We start from the raw sequence: 15,065 nt of genomic DNA, 5'->3' as shown, positions 1-15,065 counted from the left end.
GTTTCAAATGATGCCCCTTTCTTTCCCTTATTCTTTAACCCCATCCCTAGTCGTAGATCACTCGGCTTAACTATCCTTAGTTAAGGCGGGCTGTGACAGATGTAGAGCTGACGAAGAATCCACAGCCCTCAAAAGAAGATATAGTTTCTTCACTTCTGGTTGAACCCTCATTATCTTCTCAATTACAAGTTCACATAGATACACACACAACATATATATAATTAAGTGTCACGTTACATTGTAATCTTAACTTAAAAGTGCATGAGCTGTGTGCATATATGTGATATGCATGTTACCCTTTGCTAAAAAGCCAGTGGCACCAATGATAAGAATGCTCTTGTTTTCGAAAAAATGAAGAAACTTGTCCATTGCAAACAGTTCAAGAATGAAGTAACTAATGATATATGTTGTGGAATTAATTAATTGGTGATCAGTATATATAGAGAGAATATAGCTAGGTTGGAGTGAGCCAATTAATTAGTTTGATAATTTTCTACATCCTCGGTTGGTGGGACAAAGACAAGATTAGGTTTTAATTAAAAACGTTTTCCATATCCTTGGTTTGGTGATAAATTAAAAGACAAAAGGTTCTAAAAACGTTTGTGTGTACGATTTCTTTTTTTTCTTTTATGAAGAGAAAAATTCACTAATTAACTATGTTGTAGTGAATTTTGGCCTTTTGGTTAATATATTTTTGGTACGTTTTTATTGACTATATATATATGTTTGAGTAGTTTTTTCATCCAATGGTGTGGTTGTAAGCTGAAAAATGTGATCGTAGGTTAAATTGTTGTCTATTTTATTAGAAAAAAATTGCTGAAAGACCACGGTTTTTTATTAGCCATGTCTTTTTATTTGGTTTTATGTGAAATTTTGTGGCTAGGGGAATGATTATTTTTTTGTACTTCAAATTTTGCAAACATGGCGATGCTAGAAGTTGATGCATGAAGAACTTTGATATTATATTTTTGTGCACGTAATTGAGTAACTTGATTGTTAGTGTAATGATGATATAAAATGAAAAAAAATTCATATACAATTTAGATGCAAAAATTGATGCTTGAAGAACATATTGAATTTTTGTACATGTAGTTGTATAACTTGATTGTTAGACTTATTGTAATGAATATTAAAGGGTTAAATGCATGTAATATCATGAACTTTGCCCGAAATTCATTTTCCCCACGATCTTTAAAAAGTTCATTTCACAAACTTTGACATTTGTTCTATTTTCCCATGGTTTTTATTTTCCCCCAAATCAGAATTGACGTTGCGATGATGTGGCTCGTTGGCACGCGTCATACACTCATACTTGTTCCATTCTGGCAGTTAAACGCAACGTTTGATTATTCTAATTAAATCTCAAGAATTAAGCATTAAACCCTAATTTTTCGTCCTCCCCCATTCTTCCTCAGTTGAACGCACAGATTGCTTGGAATCTGCAATCGTTCCCTCTTTCTTTATTATCCTTCTTTCTCATTAGCTCCCTCCTCGCGTTCTACGCCATTTTCCCCAACTTTGATTGACCCTTCTGTCACCCCGCCAGTAATCCACCTGCCTCCCACTGCAGCGGCGGCGGGAATGCTGCCCACCGGCATCGAGAGATTTGCGAAGCACCAGTGCCAGCGATCGGCGAAACACCCTCCACCGTCGAGAGATTCGTGAGGGAGAAGAGGAATTGGCGAAGGAGATTTATTAATTCACGACGAGTCAGAAAGAAAAAGATGAATTTCTTTTGAAACACCAAGGAAGAATATATGAAGAAGATGTTTAATTTTTTTATGAAACACGAAGCAATTCCAACAAACTAGGGCTTTTTTATGAGTATTTAATATTATATGTGTAAATAGTTTTAAATGTACATATATTCTACGTACTCGATCGACAGTTGAAAGTTGTATACGCCAAGCAAATTTTTTAAAAAAAGGAACAATGTTTCCATATAAAATCTAAGACAACGGTTTTCCGTTTCCGATTAATACTAATTCCGATCTGTTACCACAATTTAAAACTGTGATCTATTAGTGCAATAGTTAGAAAATGGTTAATTTACCACTACGGTGTTAAATGATTGTAGATATCTACGACCACAGTTTTAAAACCGTTCTATAACAACAATTTTTTTCCTAGGGTTATAGTTTTAAACATTTGCCAGTATATTTCTTGTAGTGGGTCATGGATTTTCTACCATACCTCTGGAGGTTAAAAATTTTAGTACTCCACAAAAAAAAAAGAAATTGTGACCGGCTAGCTAGATATTCTTGCTTTGTCTTTCTTGAAATTAGGCTTACTAGCTACCATTTCATAGCTGTCACATAATATTTTGGTGCACAAGCAGTCCAACATCGAAAAATAATGATTGCTACCATGCACCCTACCCTATCATTTTTAAAGGGCAACTAAAATATTTTGGAGTATGTAGGTTGGTACTACTTAAGAAGAGAGTATATTTTAACGGAAACAAGATTAACTATAGTTTCTTGGCTTTATATTCTGATGTACAAGCAGCATTACGTTTACGTGAAATTAATGATTGCTCCCATGCACCCTGCCTTATCATTTTTAGAGGGGAAGTAAATACTAGTAGTATTTTTATTATTTTCCTCCACAATAAATATGATATTTTTATTTTGATATATATATATATATATATATATTCAACTTTATTTTTATACTTAATATTTATAAAAAAAATACATCTCACATACTATTTATTAATTGTCTAACAAATCAATTTTCTGGATCCATTTTTCTACTTTATACACATTAATTTCGTAACATTTTCTTAAAAATTGTGCCAACCAATTCATGCCACATTTTTTCTTCAAACATGTGTCGTCCAATACATACCACACTTATCATGGACAAAAGAAGTAATATATGTTAGTACTACTTAAACAAGATATATTTTAATTGCAAAAAATTGTGTTCATACATGCTAATGAAATTCAATTAGAGTGAATTAATTTTAATTATAATTTATTACTATAGTTAATCAAAATTTAATAATAACAACAATTTAATTTGTGTAGATATTGTGCATCCAGATGCACCGAAACATGCCTCTATTTTGAATTACTCCCTCATTCCCGTAAAAGTGTGCATGATTGTTGGTGGCATGAGTTTTAATAAATGTTATGTGAGTGTGTTTTTAATGGAAGAAGGGGGCCTATACTTTTACGCTAATTCTCCTGTGCGACCGTCGCACAGGTGTGCGACGGGTCGACCCGGCCCAAACCCGCCCTCCTGACCCGGAACCCTGACCCGCGTGGGTTTGACCCATACTCATAATTATTACATTTGTTTATAATAATGGTTACTTTTAATAAACATAATATATACATTTGTTCATATAAATGTATATTGATATGCATAATATTTTATATTGAATGAAGGTAAATATTTATATTAATATAAGTATACATTTGTGCGACCAAATGTATATCTTATGCTTATTAAAAGTAAATACTCCTATTAGGGTTTAATGTTCAGACTTAGGGTTTAGTCTTCACCTATTAGGGTTTAGTGTTCACGCTTAGGGTTTAGTTTACAGGGTTTAGGGTTTAGTTTATAGAATTTAGGGTTTAGAAAATATAATACTGTATATTAAATGAAGAAAAATACCTATATTTATATAAGTATACATTTGTGCGAACAAATGTACATTTCATGCTTATTAAAAGTAATAATTATTATAAACAAATGCAATAATTTAGGATTTAGGATTCCGGGTCTGGATTGCGGGCCGGGTCGGGCGCGGTGCGACGGTCGCACCCAAGACCAGCCCATACTTTTATTAGTGAAAGAAGGAGTTCAAAAAAGAAAAAGTGCACATTTTTGTGGAACGTCTTAAAATGGAAAAGAGTGCACACTTTCATGAGACGAGGGAATAGAAGATAGGTAGTAGATGTTGTCTTGTGAAAATGAGACTATACAAGGTGTAGACATGAGTTTGGCTTTCATTCAAGGTCAATTAATTAATTGAGCCTAATCGTCTTATATATAACATTCCATATATTTCATCTTTTTATATTTTTCTTTTTATATACATTTTTCGAATGAATGTAGTATATAGAAAATAACATATATAGTGTGAAAATATTACCTAGAGTTCATAGGAAATCACAAAATGATTAAAGTCTGAATCGACATGCGTTAAAATTTTCTAAAGAAAAATAAAAAAGCTCTAGTGTAAAAAGATCATTCGAAAAAACATCATTTTGAATAAGCAAGAGTGACTATAGTTTGCTCTAAAACAAAGGATAAAATGTTTTGGAGTATGTGGGTTGGTACTACTTAAAGAAGATAGTAGGATATTTTAATGGAAACAAGATTGACTATATATAGTTTGCTCTAAAAAAAAAAAAAGATTGAATATAGTTTCTTAGCTGTCGCATTATATTCTGGTGCACAAGCAGCATAACGGGAAATTAATTATTGCTCCCATGCACCCTGCCCTATCATTTTTAAAGGGTAAGTAAAATATATTCCCTACATCCATGTTACCAGTAGTCTTTTTATTATTCTTCGTCCACAATAAATAAGATATTTTTATTTTGATATATATATTTTTTTATTTTTAACTTTATTTATGCTTAATATACATAAAAAATACATTTCACAAATTATTTATTAATTGCCTAACAAATCAATTTTCTGGGTTCATTTCTCTACTTTATACATATTTCGTAACATTTTCTTAAAAAATTGTGTCCTCCAATCCATACCACACTTATCATGGACAAAATGAGTAATATATGTTGGTACTACTTAAAGAATATAATATTTTTAAGGGTTAATTGCATGAAAATACACGAACTTTAGTCACTTTTCCATTCTGCACACGAACTTTGAAATTTACATTTTAAACCATGAACTTTGCATTCGTTCCATTTTTTCCTTAAAATTCACCTCCGGCCATCGGAAATCTGAGGTGGCGCCTTTTGGCGCCACGCGTATGTGACACGTCATTAATGTGTCCTGACGTGTCTTTAATTTAATTCTCTCTCTAATACTCTCTCTCTATCTACTTCTCTCTCTTTTTCTTTTCTCTCTCTCTTTCCCTCCGTCCCCGCGCTTCCCTCGTCCCACGCAGCTCGAGGCCGCCGCCACCACTGCCGCCGCACGGGCCGCCGCCGAGACCCGCCTCCACGTCACTGCAGCTTCGTTGTTGGACTTGGTTTGAGAAGTTGAATGTGATTTACCGCCGCCGAGACCCGTCTCCACGTCCTGCCGCAGATGGAGCAAATGTATGGCTCCGCCGCCGTCGCCAGCCCCTTCCGCTCGAGGGCGTCGTGGCGGCGCTGCTCGCGGCGGTCTTGGACGACCCACTAGGGGAGATGGATGAAGGCATGGCGATTCGCATAGGCCGCCATGTCGATCATGTCGCCGAATTTCTCAGCCATCGATTTTAGGGCTCGCGCTGCCTCGTACGGCGGCCCGCGCGGCGGCTTGTTGTCGAGATCCCACAAGATGACGACTTTCTTCGAGTTCGCGGCGTAGACCCCGTCTCTGGTCTTCACCATGTCGATTTCTTGGCTCGAGAAGCAGGCTTCCGCGAGACGCCATTTGTAGGGTTTGGTGCTGGGTAGAATTAGGGCTCTGTTGGGATTGAAGGGGGGGTTTCAGAGAGATGGGTTTGTTTGTAATTGCGCGAGAAGGGAAGGCGAGTAACTGCGATTGGGGTTTAATGGAATTGATCGGAATCGCCATTTTCGGAGCTCAATTTTGGGGGTTTGTAGCAGGCGGTAGAAGTGAAGAGGCGGTAGAAGTGAAGAGGTTTGTAGCTTCGTCTGAGTGACGTCGTCTACGGCGACGTGGAGTTGGGTCTCGGCGGCGGCCCGTGCGGCGGCAGTGGTGGCGGCGGCCCGTGCGGCGGCAGTGGCGGCGGCGGCGGCAGTGGAAAGAGAGAAGTAGATAGAGAGAGAGTATTAAAGACACGTCAGCACACATTAATGACGTGTCACATACGCGTGGCGCCAAAAGGCGCCACCTCAGATTTCCGATGGCCGGAGGTGAATTTTAAGGAAAAAATGGAACGAATGCAAAGTTCATGGTTTAAAATGTAAATTTCAAAGTTGGTGTGCAGAATGAAAAAGTGACTAAAGTTCGTGTATTTTCATGCAATTAACCCTATTTTTAATGGCAAAAAATTGTGTCCATACATTAATCTAATGAAATTCAATTAGAGTGTATTAATTTTTAATTATAATTTATTACAATATCTAATAATAATAATAATAATTTAAGTTGTGCAGATATTGTGCATCCAGATGCGCCGAAACATGCCTCTATTTTGAATTTGAAGATAGGTAGTAGATGTTGTCTTATCTTATAAAAAGGAGGCTATATAAGTTGTAGACATGAGTTTGGCTTTCATTCAAGGTCAATTGATTGAGCCTAATCGTCTTATAAAATAGCATTCCATATTTTGCCAAAATTATCTTCTTCCTTTTTTACAATTTTCTTTTTATATACTCCCTCCGTCCACCAAATATATGCCACTTTGCTTTCGGCACGGGTTTTAATAAAATGTGAGTGAAGTTGGTAGTGGAGTAAGGGTCCCACTTTAAATGTGAGTGGAATGGTGTGGACCCTACTACTAAAAATGGATGTGGCATATTTTTTGTGGACGGACGAAAAAGGAAATTGTGACATATTTTTGGTGGACGGAGGGAGTACATTTTTTGAATGACCTAGAGTTCATAGGAACATCACAAAATGATTAAAGTCTCAAATATGAATTGAGACGCGTTAAAATTTTCTAAAGAAAAATAAAAAAGCTCTAGTGGAAAACGGTCATTAGAAAAAAAAAAATCATTTTCAAAAAGCAATTAAATAAATCTAGAGTAAACAGTAAGTATGACATCCGTCTATCAACCACCCAATCACAGGTTCCGATCCGTATCTATATTAGCTGAGGCATAAGTAACTTTTATTCCTACTCGAAAAATATGAGATATTTTTAAATTGTGTATGAGATCATTACTCACACGAATATAAGAAAATTACTTACACAAAAGTAGAAAAATTATACCGTATGTAGACGGGATTGAACTCAAGATCTTTTATAAAAGAGAGTCTTTGGGTGCCTCAACTCTGCTTCTTGAGCTAAGTCTTATTTACCACTCGAGTGAATTTTAAGACGTCAAGGAACTGCAATTGTGAACAAACTCAATCACATAGTATATCTAAACAAACATGTAATGCCGTTGCCTTAATCAGTTCTTGCGGTCCTAAAATTATAGGCACGTATTAGCGAGCTATAATTGCATTATCCGCTTAATTTATTTATATTTTTGACAGATATCTATTAAAATTAAATGCTAATTATTTCTCAAGCTCATCAAGTTCGATAAATTTTTATTGCAATTTAATAGCATCCAATAATCCCTTTAATGAAATTTTAAAATTGTTATCCACCCAACATTATTTTAAGGGTTAATGTACAGATACCCCTAACCTGACCCCCTAGAACGTATACCCCCATTCTCCAATTTGGTACAAATTGCCCTCCAAACTCGATGGAAAGTATACAACTAACCCCAGCCCACAGACGGACGTTAGACGCCTTCCAGAAAATAATTTTTTTTACTTTTTATTTCTAGTGGGCCCCACTCCTCTCTCTCTCTTCTCCACAGCCATTGTCATCAATCTACCACCAAAAAGCGAGCTTTGAATCTCCAATCAAAAATCGGAATGGCATCGTCCTCTCTGTTCGACGGAGGGAGCGTAATGGGAGAGAGATATTTCCCCTTCTTCTTCTTCTTCTACTTTCGAACCAGACAGAGAAATCGAGAAAAGATAAAGGGAAAAGGTGCAGATTGGCCCCCGAGGTAGTAGCCCCTATAGCGTATAACCCCTCTTACTCACTGTGTGTGCAACTAAACCCCCGAACTCCGAGAAAAGGGTGCAAATTTCCCCCTCTGACCTAACGCCGTTAAGTGTCTGTTAACGTTTGAATTTAATTGCACCCTCTACTTCAGGAGTGGATCTGCACCTTAATTTTTTTTTTTAATTTCAGCAACCCACCTCCGGCATCAACTTAACCACCGCCCTACTCATCGATTCTGACTTGCACCTTGTCAGCTTGCACGCGCCCAATCTCTTGGTTGTCGACTGCCCACCGCTTACATGCAGCAACGCCACCAGCTTCTTCACCGCCCCGCACAACAGCATCTCCTCCAACACCTTAACCTTTTAAGCTTATCTTATGATATTAATTGTGTATATATTTATCTATATAATATTTATTTATTTATTTTTGAATAATTATTAAAACTCTAGATAATAATTATGATTTTATTTTTGGCTAATTTAATATTTGTAAATTTATTTTAAAAGAGAAAAAAGAATGGATACGGGTCAGGACTGCAGACCCTGTGAATCTAATGGATCTGGACATGAATCTCATTTTTTTGGACCTAATGGATTTGGACCGGATCCTGACCTAAGTAAAAAAATACGGATATGGATTTGGACCAAGCATGATTCGATCCAGGTCCACATCTGGAGTTGGTGATGCTGCTGCATGTCGGCGGTAAGCAGTCGACGATCAAGAGATTGAGCGCGCGCGAGCTGACAAAGTGTAAGTTGGAGCCGATGAGTACGGGGGCGGTTAAGTTGATGCCGGAGGTGGGTTGCTGAAATTATAAAAAAAAAAAATTAAGGTGCAGATCCACCCCTGAAGTAGAGTGTGCAATTAAACCCAAACGTTAACGGACACTTAACGGCGTTAGGTCAGAGGGGGGAATTTGCACCCTTTTCTCGAAATCAGGGGTTTAGTTGCACACACAGTGAGTAAGAGGGGTTATACGCTATAGGGGCTACTACTTCGGGGGCCAATCTGCACCTTTTCCCAAAGATAAACAATAATCACCACCAAGTTTTCCACTTCGAATACAACGACCTGAAACTGAACGGTGCCGGCGAACATAGTTCAGCCAACGGAGCAAAATTCCCTTAATTCTATTTCTAACTTACATTATTCATTCCAGAAATTTACAAACCTATGAAGCTAATTTCAATAATGAATAAACTAAGACCATTTACCGCATGCAGTGAGAGGTGAATGAGGAGATCGACAAAGGCGCTGACGATGTATCTGTGATTGCCTTTCTCATTGACTCTGAGGTAACACGTCGGCAGCTCCTTGAGGCAGTCCCGGCGCTTGATGCCGTGCGCCGCCACCATCTCCCTCATCGAGGATCTGATTTTGCCACCGCCGCCGCCGCCACCACTGTAGGGAAAGGTGCGCGCTTTCGCCGCGCCGTCTCTTGAGGATGGAGCTTGTCTCACCAGGCTCGAAGAAGAGGCGATCGGATCAGAGGCCTCCGATCACGGCGGTCTCGTCGGGGAATACATGCGACGCCGCCGCAGTGGCGGAGAAGCTCTCGTTGCGGCGGATGTTGAATAAGGAGTTGGGGGTTTCAGTGAATTGGCGTTGGCGCGGAAGGAGAGAGTCTTAGGGCTGATGACGCAGGCCGACCAAGGCCACAGCGACGCGGCTGAGGTAGCGGTGGTGGGAGAATCGGTGGCTTTGAACAGAAAGAGGAATTTATTGGCGGAGATATCGTTTGAATCCAAGAGAGAGGGAGAGAGGTCAATTGGAGAGAGAGATAGAGAGGAGTGATATATTTTTTTTAAAAAAAATGGCGTTTAAACGCCATTTAACGGACGGGAAAAAAAAGGTTTGTGGACAAAAATTACCTTGTATGCCCAAAAATCCACAATCTTACTTTTTTCTCACATTTTCTCTTTCACACTGTCTCTCTCTCAAACCCTAAATTGTCGACACTTCTCTCACTCTATCTCTCTCTCCTCGACGACTACCTTTTCGTTGTTGCCGACAACATATATAATCATCAGATTCACTTGAACGTCGTCGTCGCCATTTTACTTTCCAAAATCCGAGGAACTCCACCACTGCAACATTGTCGCCAGATCTCTGTGAGATCTATGAGTTCCAGATCTGAAGCGATATTATATTATAATGTTAGAGCATTTTAAACTCTTGGATAATATGTTAATAAATTAAAGTTGTCAGATATTCGTAATATGAATAATGATAGATAGTGCAATATTAATCATTTAATGGAATATATTAATATTAATAGACTTAAATTTAAGTTCTAATAATTTATGAGGGTGTTTGACTAAGCTTATTGTAGAGAGCTTGTAACCTTTAATAGCTTATAAGATGTTGCAAGAGCTTAAAAGATGTAGTTTCTCAAGTGCTTATAAGTTGTTAAAGTGTTTGGATAATTGAACTTATAAGCTAGAGAGATAATTTTTTAATAGAGAGAAGATATTTGTTTGAGAGATAAAATCGAGGAGAAATGATGTCACAGCCGAACTTAGCTAAGGATAGTTAAGTCGGGAAACTATGACTAAGGGAGGGATATTAGAAGCGGGGATAGAAAAAGAGTGAACAAATAATGAATGATAGAATTCAAATAATTGTCAAAGAAGAAAATCCATAAGATAACTGATGTTTTGTCATATAGACCTAATAAACTTGTAAGTTCGGATGAATCCGACTTAGCTAAAAAGACATAATACTTAAGAGTACATAGCGAAATAACAAAATATGACTACATGTATGAAGACATGTATCCCAAGAGTTCATTTATAATACTACGACAAGAAATCCCGCTCGTCGGATCATTTATAAAAACTGTAAATTGTTATGTCATCACATACAATACAACAAATGAGTTTTTAGCTAAGAGGTTCAAGCTTATTAAATTCATTTGTGATTTTTAAAATTCGTCTGATCAGACTAAGTCTTTTGAGATTCAATCATATCTGGGACTGTGTGTCGGAGAGGTGGCCACCTCTCGTGGACACTTGACCGGCCAACCCGCTCGATGGCTCACGGTCACTGTGTACACTAATACCGGCAAGATATCTATCCACTCGGGATCCAAATTCGATTATCAAATTGGTAAAGCCAATACAGATATAGATCATACACTAAATTAAAACATTTATGGCAAGATAATACTTAAAATATTTCAATTCAATTGCTTTTGAAAAGAATAACTTGCTCAAATATAACATTAAATGTCATTTGATATATATGAAAGTAAGCTCACCTGATAGCAACTTTTGCTTCGGTGCAGTAGCTCCTATACCAACACTTACTCTCGGGCTTGACCTTGACGAGAATATAAAATAAGACATCGGCTCATGTAAAATTCTCAAATAATTATTCAAGAATTATTATTCTAAAATAATAATCCAAAAATTCTATTATTAGTCCTAGCTATTGGATTAAATAAATAAAATAAACTAATTAAGGCTCGTCTCATGAGATCAGATAAATAACTATAATTAATCCGCTAGCTCATTTTAGGGTGTTCTAACACCCTTACTAATTAAATAGGTCTCGCTCTATTTATTCAACTAAAAGTACATAGCTAATAATCCAAATAATAAATTAATCCGTAATTAGAAGCAGTTGAGTCTAATTAATCGCTTAATCAATACTGCTCATTAATCTGGCTTAAATAGATATGAAATTAAGGAAATAATAATATCGACTCAAATAATTAAAAAGCCCAACATAAAGTAGCCCAATAATTAGATAAGTAAAAGTGGGCCTGAATTAAATAAATCATGGCAGCCCACTACTATATAAATCTGCAGCCTACATAAAAATAATAAAAAGCCCAAGTAATATAATACATCTTGGCTCAAATAGTAATAATAATAACAGCCCAGCTCCACAAAATCGGTCCAAAGATAATGTTCGAAGTGAATGAATTAAAAAATTGGGCTTAAATAATGATAATAATGCAAGGCCCAACTGAATAAATCTCCAACCCATTCTACTAACTAAAGTCGGTCCTCTTGATGAAGTATGGTATGTCTATGATTGATACACAAGAGGGTAAAATGGGTGCTAGTTTTGGTTCATGTTGCTATTCTACTTCGAGGGTATGACCTTTGTTCTTGCCTTGAGTATTAGCTCAAGCTTGCTGATTTTGAAACTACGTTGATTAAGTCATTCATGCTTATCTCAAATGATGCATTTCTAAGTAATGAACATTGGTTCTGTGTGAAACATGTAACTGGAGGTAGTAAACTGAGATAGAAATAAAGTGCCTTGAATTATTTGTTGGTTGGCTGTCATTGAAGAATTAAATGGGGGAATAACTGAAACAATCAAGGTTGTTGTTCTTCATTATTTGAAAGTGATTGACAACTTTATCATTAGAAATTAAAGTGACTGAATAATCATATAAATCTAAATCTCTCATACTATTTAAACATAGCATATTTCAGTTTAAATATATATAGCAAATTTCATAAAAAATGATGCATGGTTCGTTGATACGAGATGCAGGAAACATGCATGATTTACTGACACAATATGCATGGTTTAATTTTGATAGCAAAATCTTTTTCAATTTTCCTTCACCAGATTTGCAACCTTCTTCTTCGTGTTTCCAGCGAACTTCTCTGCAATCCACCCTCTCCTTCTCTGATTTCCGGTAAACTCCGCCATAAACCACTACCATAGCCTCCATATCTATAGATCCATTAATATTTTATCAAAATCGTCGAATTATTACGTGAGAAATCACCGGTAGTTGTTGCGGCAACCACCGCCGCTGCGCATCAGCCACCATCGTCTACCACCACGCTACGCATCGCGTAACTTAAAAGAAGAAGAAGAAGAAGAAATCACATAACTTAGGAAACAAAACAAAATCAGCTGACCATTTACCATAAGATTCTTAATTGAAAAGAATCAAAAAGGCGGGGTGAATCTCAGCCACTGGATCAAAAAAATAAATGGATGAGATTGAGATCTATATACTACCTAAAGAATGGGTTCTATATGATCTCTTCCCGATATATATATATATATTTTTAGAGATCTATAGAGAATATCTATAAAATAAAGAATAGAGAATAACTCCATACCCTTAGATCTTGCGAAAGTAGCGGCCAGGATTGATTTCGAAAATTAATTAAAAATCATGTTTAATTAATATAAATCAATTTTATATTCAAATAAGGGTAGTTCAGCCAATTCAACAACATTAAACGCAAGTGAGAGTGGACACACAAAATCGGGAACTGATATCACTTCCGAAAATAACTCCTACTCCTTTCTTCCATTATTCCATAGATTTTCAAGGTTTTCAAAAATCACAATCCGTTTCAGCATAAAAAATATTTTTGAAGGTCGTCCGCGGTGAGTTCATTCAGTTTTTCGAAAGATTGGAATTTGGAACTGATGAATCTTATTGAGTTTTTTACAAAGATGTTTTGTTGTTTCTAATGTGTAGATCTAGAATGTTTTGTTGTTTTTAATGTCCCCCACTAAATTGTGGAACAATCGAACACCAACACCAGTACTGATGACTACGGTAATGAAAATTCACATTCATTTATTTAATTATTCATATTCAATAAATAGCAGTATTTATTCGAAATGATTTGTCATTAAAAAAATATGTAATTAACGTTCATTTATTTATATATTCATATTCGAAATTTTAATTTACTTATTCGAAATAGTATGAGCTGTAAAATATATGTTTAATTATTTCTGTTTCAAATTCTAAATATTTACTTGTTTATTCGAATCAATGTTTGCTCAAAATTAATAATGGATGCTATAAATTATGTGGTTTCTGCAACTATATGGGGTATTTACTTATTGAACAAAATTATTGTGTGATAAAATAAATCATAACATTAAACTACAAAACAAAACGTCTTAAAAATCGAATTTATGATAAAAAATTATTCATTAAGAAAATTAAACTAATAAAAAATTAAAGAAGGAAATAATGAAGATATGCATAACCACCGCCTACTTCAAATTCGGTCAACTCATAATTTGATAACTACCGCAAATAATAAATAGAAATTTACATAAACCACTCAATCTAAACAAAAAAAAAAACACATTATATTGGTAAGAATTAAAAAAAAAAAAGCAAATAAGAAGCTACTTAAAATTTATCGGCAAACTTGTTGCAAAGCGCAAGTGCATTACTGGTGACCTGCGCCACATTGGTGATCCGGGTCCTAATGGAATTCTTGATCCGGCCATCGAAGGCCGGACCCGCGAAGCCGTCTGAGCAAGTGGAGTCATCGGTGAGCGCGGCGCTGACCCAGGTCTACAGAACCGATCACCTACCCACCGTGGGCAAGCATAATGTGCCCACCATTGATGTGGCAATTTTAATTAGGAAAGATAACTAATAAATCTTACTCTAATTAAAATTATCTTACTATAATTACAATTGCCACATCATGGTGGGCACGTTATGCATGCCCACGGTGGGTAGGTGATCGGTTCTGTGTATATATATATATATATATATATGTATTGAATGTGAAATGAGTGACAGTGATTAATGGTGTGATGCCACTTTTCGAAAAACGTAATAATATGAAATATTAAACTATAACTATATATGTTTAGAACATAAAAAAATAATTACGCATGTAACCGTAAACAGAATAGTTAAGAATACAACAAGGAGTAATTTGAAGGGTTGAAGCAAATTAACCATTAAATGTGGTACACTCGGTCGAATATTAGTAAATTATACTCCCTTTGTCCAAGCCAAGATGATACATTTTTTTTCGGCATGGAATTTAAGGAGTTGTAGATTAGTGTTTTAAGTGTGTAGTATAAAAGTGATAAAGTAAGAAAGAGAAGATAATAAAGTGATAAAGTAGGAGAGATAATGTAATGAGAGAGTGATTAATTAGTTGTAATTCTGCAATTAAAATTCCTTATTTTTTTCTATATTTAGAAATGCAGCATCTTCGTTGGGACGACCCAAAAAGGAATATGCAGCATCTTGGTTGGGACAGAGGGAGTATAAAATGAAAATGGTTAGTTCATTGCAAAATTATTTTATTTTAATTATATTTGTGAATTGATAATTTAATTTGATGTTAATCGATTTAATTTTTTTTTTTATCATTTATGTAGCAAAAAAAATATATAAGAAATAAAAAATGGGCTAATTTGGTCCGACCGTGTGATGGCCCGATAGGGGCTGGACTGAGCTTACTAATTTACAGCCTGA

At 36.0% G+C, this 15,065-nt stretch overlaps 1 protein-coding gene and 1 pseudogene across 1 annotated transcript in view; one reads left to right on the top strand and one right to left on the bottom strand.

Moving 5' to 3' along the window:
• Window positions 1–15,065, top strand: part of LOC131020541 (uncharacterized) — a 1,142,091-nt gene that overhangs the window by 359,594 nt on the left and 767,432 nt on the right. The window lies entirely within an intron of this gene.
• LOC131006514 (transcription repressor OFP15-like) lies at window positions 9,001–9,585 on the bottom strand (annotated as a pseudogene).

Source organism: Salvia miltiorrhiza, chromosome 1 (genome assembly GCF_028751815.1).
Source record: "Salvia miltiorrhiza cultivar Shanhuang (shh) chromosome 1, IMPLAD_Smil_shh, whole genome shotgun sequence".
NCBI classification, from domain to species: Eukaryota; Viridiplantae; Streptophyta; class Magnoliopsida; order Lamiales; family Lamiaceae; genus Salvia; species Salvia miltiorrhiza.
The sequence above is the reverse complement of the archived record's forward strand: the minus strand, read 5'-3'. Positions and strand labels throughout refer to the sequence as shown.